Genomic DNA, 7667 nt, shown 5'->3' with positions numbered 1-7667 from the left:
ATTTTAGGAGGCCTAAATGGGATCCTAGAGTGTCTTTTTATTGAAAATAAGCCACCCTAACGGTAGTATAACATGTTAGGGACCTAAATTCAACTATTTTAGTGATTACCTAACTTAAGGGGCCCCTTAAACCAAGCCCTCTTGAACCAATTCGAAATTTTGAGTTTTTCCATGACAGTACCCTCACAATCCCACTTGGTCAACCTTCTTATTTTGGAGGAGCAACAATGTAAGAAAGGGGAGGCTTGATGTTCCTATTAAAAAAAGGTTGATGGAGAGTCTTTTTAGAGGAGGGGTGAAAAATTAGTGAGTTGTTCACCCACTCTCTAAGTTTAGAGATAGGTAGGTTTGTAGGGAGCTCTACTACAACTAACATTACCCTAGCTTGGAGGAAGGTTGGTGTTTTCAAACTATGCTTCACTTTCTTCCTTGAGTATTGCAAAAAAAAATTGCAAGTAGGAACAACTTGTCAATGGATTATGCATTGCATTGTGAGACCTTGTACTATGGATTTTGATATTGTGTTGTGGCATTGAAGGAATGTGTTGTGTTCTTGTTGCATTATGAATGTTGATATTGTGTTGTGGCATTATGAGAATGTGTTGTGTTCTTGAAGATTTCTTGGTTTTCTTCTTGGTTTTATTTTTTTGTTTGGATTGGAATGTGAATGTGAATCATGGGTAGAAGTCCAGGGTGAAGGGCATAGTTGGGCTTGCATAGTTGAGGACCTTGGAGTATGGGCTCCTTTCTATGCCATATTTATTCATATTCTACTTTGGGGGTGATAAGGGAAAAATGGTGATGAAAGGGAGTAAATGAAGCATGGGTTTCAAGGAAGCTAAAGTTGTTGGTAGTGTGTGGTGGAGGATGTTGATGAAGCCCTAAAAGGGCATGATATTTTGTTGAATTGTGAAGCCCTGGAAGGGCATGAAAGTTGTTTATGGAAAATATGATATGATAAGGCAAACCTCATTTGAAAGCACACCTTCACCCTATGTTCATGGTTCCATTGGTGAACCTTTGTGAAATACCTTAGGATGGGATCATTAAGTGTTGTAATGTGATGATAATGCATTGTAAGATTGGAATGATACCCAGTTTGGTTCTTGTTTCCCTTGCTCGATGGGTCACTTCATAAAAGCCTAGGTTGGGATGTGAGCCTCCCTAGTTCCTATTTTATGTGTTATGTGTAGGTTTTGTGAAGATGCATGCCATGAAGTATTAGGGTTCACCCTTGTCTAAGTGGAGAAGATACAAGTGTGAAAGGAAAGCTCAATGTTCATGTGTTGTTAAGTGGATATGATTTTGAAAGTCTCTTGTGTTTTCTCAATGTGATGTAAAGAGATTGTGCCATTGTTACCATCTAAATATGTAGAGGGAATAATTTGAGAATTTGTACATATATAACTTGTAAAGAAATGGTTATTTGAAGTTTAATGTGTTATGAAAGAATTAGTATGAGTTGTAGAATATATTGGCATTACTGTCACCATTTAAAACTATATGAAATTTCTTGTCCTTTGGTCATTGTAGAGGATTGATAGATATACATATATTTCATAAATAATATGTTGAAAATTATTATGAGTAGAGTTGATCAAAATTTAAGTTGAATATGTTGTATTGAAAAAAATAAGTTATAAGCTATGCATTTCATAACTTGGAAGAAATCACAATGTTTGATAGTTCTTTGCATATGAGAAATCATTATTTCATTTGGATTTCAAATTTCAACAAAATGTCTCTAGGAGACAATACCATGCTAACAACAAAGATATTCACTCTAAAAAAAAATTGATGGAAGGAAATGAAATTTACTTGAATAGATAATCTTGTTGTAGGTCCACATTTTCCTCTCTAGAAAATGTATGAGGAATGACAAAAGCACCCTCCCCTATTACAGACCCTTAAAATGTTTAAAAGAATATTCCTAGAACAAAAAAATATTAATAAATAATAATAAAGAGTCCTTAAGCTATCTCAATATTATACACACACACACACACACACACACACACACACACACACACACACACACACACACACACACACATACATAAACTAAGGGTGCATCTCCCTAGTACATTTCAACATGTCTTAAATAGAGTAATCAGTAAAACAAGATAGAAAATCCCCATGTAGGGGTCGATCAGGTAGCTGAATATGACATAAAATATTAAAATAATAAATTCAAAAGAAAAAAGAAAGATATATCAATGAGTACTAAGTACTCCCTAAGGTGACCCATGAAATAGTTGAAATGGATATAAAACTACAATCCTATAAATAAATAAATAAAACATAAACACTAGGGTAGGCGGCCTTTGAATTAGGAAAGACAATGCACACTTAAAACCTTTTATAAGAGGCATGTATCCAATGGTCCCACCACTTTACCAGTGATTTATGATTATGGAAGGGGCTAGGCATTTTGGGAAAAAGCTTTTCCCCTTGTCCCATTGCAAGAACTGCCACCCTAGGAGCCCAATCACTTTCAAGGTTAGTATAAATGATTTGTTATCTTGGGCGTAGGTTATAGTAGATTGTAAGGGGGGGATTATTAAACTATGTCTAGGGGAATTATGTGTCAATAATAGTCATGTGTTAATAATAGTTAGTAAAATGCAGATTTATATGTTTATAGGTAGTGTCATGCTAAAGTAAGTAACTTCATTTTTAGGTGTTTGAAATTCCTATGTTGTTGTTGTTGATTAACGAATAATGTATGTTATTTAGGAGGTATAAATGACTGTGTTTTCTATTAATTAGGATTATTAGGGTTCTTTAATTAAATTATAAGGTAATTATGTTATAGTGAATAGGCATTTGATTATAAAATAAATTTAGTAATCTAACCAACCTACCTATAGATACTAGTAAGGAGATAAGTATATGTAAAGTAAATAAAATAAAAAAATAAAAAATAAAATGAAAATAAAATAATAATTAGAATAATAATAAAATGAAAAACCCTGGAACCTTTGCAACTACATTAAGACAAAAAAATTGAACTTCACTTGCACATGGAATTTCTTGATTGGACTATAGAAGATGAAAGGTTTATATAACCATAACATCATTATAACTTCACTCCTTTGTTCAACACCTTTTGATGTTTCACCTACTTTAGTACTCGTGAATCCAAGTCTTGATGTATCATTATTTGATCTTGGGGACTTCAACATCTGTTCAAAGTGCTTAATAGCTTCACTTGACTTGTTGAAGTTCTTTGCTATCTCTTTCTCTCTTTTCAAATCATTCTACAATTGTTCATTTTGCATTCTCAGAGTAGAGATTTCAATATCTTTCATGTTGAGTTCATGATGGATGTTCATCATTTGGCTAAGTGTATCCATCTGCATGTTTGAGATCTTTATAGGTTCAGTAGTCTTCTCCTCAAGTCTGTTTGCAAGATTTCTCTTGTCATCTTCAAGCATAGTGCTGTCTTCAACTACTCTTTTCTTTTGTTCAATGATTTCACATAGCATCATGGCTTGTGATTCATGTTTCATCTTGAAAGATCTTATCTCTTCTACTTGTACTCTATTATTCTCCATTAGTTTTTCTATTGCTGCATCAAACTCTTTAGAGTCTCCCTTTGCAAATACTTCAGTGGTGTCAATCTCCTTGTAGTGTATGTCACTGTCTGCTATGGCCGTGTCCTTTCTTCTTTTCAGGGATTTCCTTAATTCCTCTCTAGCTTTCTCTACCTTGTGTAGAGCGAGGTGCACAAGAATCACTTGGTTTTCAATGATCCTCCCAAGTTTGAAGACTTGCTATTAGGCTTCTTCTTGAGAGAACAAAGCTCTGATACCAATTGTTGGAATGTATTAATGGGAAGAGTGCTTCTGAGGGGGTGGGGGTGGTGAAGGGGTGAATAAGAAGTAAGAACTTTTTATCCTTTTCAAACCCTCAATGACATATAACTAAAATTAACATGCAAGCATATAAACATCTGAATAACAATGAAAAGTAAAAGTGCAACACCACATAACACATGAGATTTTGATGATCCAGAAATCCTCTAGAAATAAGAAGGTAAAACTAGGGTGGGGATGACACCCACAAAATTTTTATTGCAGCAATGAGTTCAACCACTTCTGATGGTTTTCCCTATTAAAGACTTGCCTTGTTAAAGGCTTTACACATTATAAAATGTGACCTATTGAAAGGATTTACACAACACTTTACATGAAGTGTCACCCTATTAAAGGATTTACATATAGGCTGTTAAACCCACGTAACTTAATAGGACTTTCATGACCTTCTCCAAAGGCTCTCATATCCTTCTCGTAAGGATCTCCAACCTAGCTATTTAAGCTAACCTATCTCTATAGGATTTCAAATTTTTAATACAATTATAAGAGAGTATTAGAACAATGCACCTAATTGAATGCAATCTCTTATTGTGTGTCTCGGGCACTTGATCTATTCTTCCTTTACTGATCTCTCTAGATCTATTCTTCTAAATGTGTCCCCTATTCTATTTTGATCAACTTGATATGTAACTATTGTCCCTTCCACTTAATCTTTGACACCTATGTTCTGCAACAACCTTAGTACTCAACTCTGCTTCTTCTTCTTCTTTCAACAACATGTTCAATGGTGTTGTGACTTCCTTAAAAGGGTTAGTGTTTGGTTATGCATTGGTGATTAAAAAGGTTCCTCTCAAATCCTTTGAATTTACCTATTGGTTGCATGCTCACTCGAATTTTCTAATTGGCTACATGTTGAATGCATAGGTGGATGGAAGGATTCAATCTTATCTTCTTATCTTCTTATGAGTCATGCATAACCATTTTACATCTTGGTTTGTGATGGCACAAACTCTTATGATGATCTTGTGTTGCTTGGCACATGAAATATTACTGATGCTTGGCACGTATTGTTCTTGGATTGCTCAGCATCAACAATATTTCCTACTTTTCTCGGCACTTGTTAAACTCTATAATGCTTGACACATGTTCTTCCTAAATTTCTCGGCACACACTTGTTCCTAAATCACTCAGCTCCTAAATACTTTTCCTATTACTCAGCATATGAAGAATTCTAGATCACTCGACACATACTACATAGTGATCTGCTTAGCACAAACTGTGACTCGACAGACATTTTGTACTCGACATCTATATGAAAATGGTTAAGTGTGTTGACACTCATTTGTCAATACTAATTATTTGATCAACAATCTCCCCCTTGGACATGAGTGTCAAAAACACTTAACTGATCATTTGAGATTCAATCTTATTGAGTACATTCCTTACTTTCTCAACTTACATGCAAAATTTTTAAAAATATTGTAAGTACTTTATGACTCCCCTTGAGTTGTTTATTCCTTGTCATGTCTTGAAATTCTATACCAATGTGCCTGATATTTTTAGACCTTTGTCCTATTTCTGGCCTGTTCCTACAATCTGAGCCTATATGTTGTACCTGGTCTGTGTGATGTCCATGTTTTCATGTGATTACCAAAATTTTGCATCTCCCCTTCATTCCTTTATTAGTTGTCTCCCCTTATTTTGATATTTACAATAATTCTACTTTATTCTCAAAATGAATGAATGAATTGAGTGAAAGAATGTAATAAAAAATAGTCAAAATTTGTCAAAATTTGGTAATTACCCTTGTTATCTGCATATATGCTCAGATGCTATATCTCCCTCTTATACTATATCTCCCCCTTTTTGACACTAATGTCAAAGGGTTCTATAGGGTAATGTCGTGCTTTGCCAAAAATGTTTTATTTACTTCAAGGAGTACCTTCAGAGTTGCATCCCAGTTATTCAATGCAATATCTAATGACTTATAATGGATTTCAAGCTCTACTGCTAGATCTCCAAGTCCTTCATGTGTAGAAAGATTGGGGTCTTTCTTCGGGACTATGTTTGCATACATTTTCTCCTTGTGTAATACCTCCATGTGAGGGGTTATTGAGGCTTGAATTTGCATTAGCTTTGCTTTTGTATTAGCCTCTTCTACTATTAATATATCTAGTTCTCTCTGTGTGTGAAGCATCTGAGAAAAATGCTTCTCACTTTGAGTTGGATTGGTTGGTAGTTGCATGCTAGAAATCTTGAGATTTCTCTCCAAGCTCAGTATCTTCTAACTTGTCTCTTGTGTGAAATTGCAAAAATCACACAATTTGGTGTAAAGGGAGAAGATATTCCCTAATACAACCTTGAGTCTATCCAATTTCTTTGCCAAGTCAACTTATCCCAAAATTATATCATTTGAGATCTTTTGATTGACCTTTCCTTGGAACTTCATTTTTGACTATTCCATTAGTTTTGCATTTGTATCATGGTCTTCATTATTCCCTTGGTCAACTATATCTAATAGTTGCTCAATAATTGGCCTTGTTGCATCTAGAGGTTGTAGGCTGAAGGCATCCATGAATATATCTTTGATCTCATTCATTGCCTACCTATATTTATACTCTTTCCTTATTGCCTCTTGTCTCCTCCTTTTGTCCAATGCACTTTGTATTTCATTCATCTTTTCTTCTATCAAAGTGCATGAATCATAATAGGGTATTTTTATTTCTTCAACAAGCTTAGGAATACCATAATGAATGGTCCTAGCTACCCTAGTAAAGCTCAAGCCTGGTGTCCTAACTTGTAAGGCCAACATGTCAGTGCTCGGCTACTAAAGAGATTTGGTAGGAGTACCTATCTTGGGTAATTCAACCAGTGTTTGAATCACAGATTCCTCCTTATCTTGTGTCTCTTTCTTCTCTTCCTCTTATTTTTTCTCTTCTTTTTTCTATGGTTGAGGGTGTACCTATTGTCTATACTGATATACTTGTATCTACCCCTTCTGCTACGCTCAGCTCCTAAAGTGCTTGTGTTATTGACTTTGGTGGAGATGGAGGTGGATGAAGTAAAAGTGCAGTAGTTTTTGTAGTCTTAGGTGGTTCTTGTGGTGGCACCTTGACTTCCTTGAGTTTATCTACTAACTTTTGAAGCTCATTGATACTGACCAATATAGGACTTGAGCATAATTTGGCTTGTTGTGTTGATTGGTCAAGGATCTTGGAGAGATCCTCTGTAGTTAAAGGGTTGATGTTTTCATAAGAGGTGTCAACAACATCCTTAATATTTATTGTTTATGCAAGTGTTATGGTAGAGTGATGAGGGCTAGGAGGTGGTAGCTATGTGTCCTGCACACTTTGTTCTTGCTCTTCTCCTTTGCTTATTTCTTCCTCCTTTTCTTCATCCTTTTTCTTTTCTATCTTCTTCTCCTCCACTTTCTTTCTCTTTTCTTCTTTTCCCTCTTTTGACTTGGCACTTGCCTCTTCCTTATACTCTTCACCAAAAACATCATCAATTTTCTTATACAAAACTTTCCACAATCTTGTGGATTTATTTACAACCTCTTCAATCTTATTTTGCAATATAGAGAATGCTCTATATTTGTGAGTACCTATTGTTGTGCCTTTTCATTGCATTTTCAATTTGACTCTTAGTCAACTCAGGAAAGAACCTAGCAAGTGAGGACTCCCTTATTTCCTTCTCTGTTTTGAGACATAAATGCCACTTATCTTCTATAATTTTATACAATTCTTTTGGCAATTGGCCATCTAACTCTAGAGGTGTAAACTTATATTTTTCCATCATATTCTAGATAGATTCCTCTACTTTATTTTGCTCATCCTTAGTGAGCTTTTT

The sequence above is a fragment of the Cupressus sempervirens genome, chromosome 3, assembly GCF_028749045.1.
Source record: "Cupressus sempervirens isolate cs-2001-9-10 chromosome 3, ASM2874904v1, whole genome shotgun sequence".
NCBI lineage: Eukaryota > Viridiplantae > Streptophyta > Pinopsida > Cupressales > Cupressaceae > Cupressus > Cupressus sempervirens.
Note: the sequence above shows the minus strand (reverse complement) of the source record.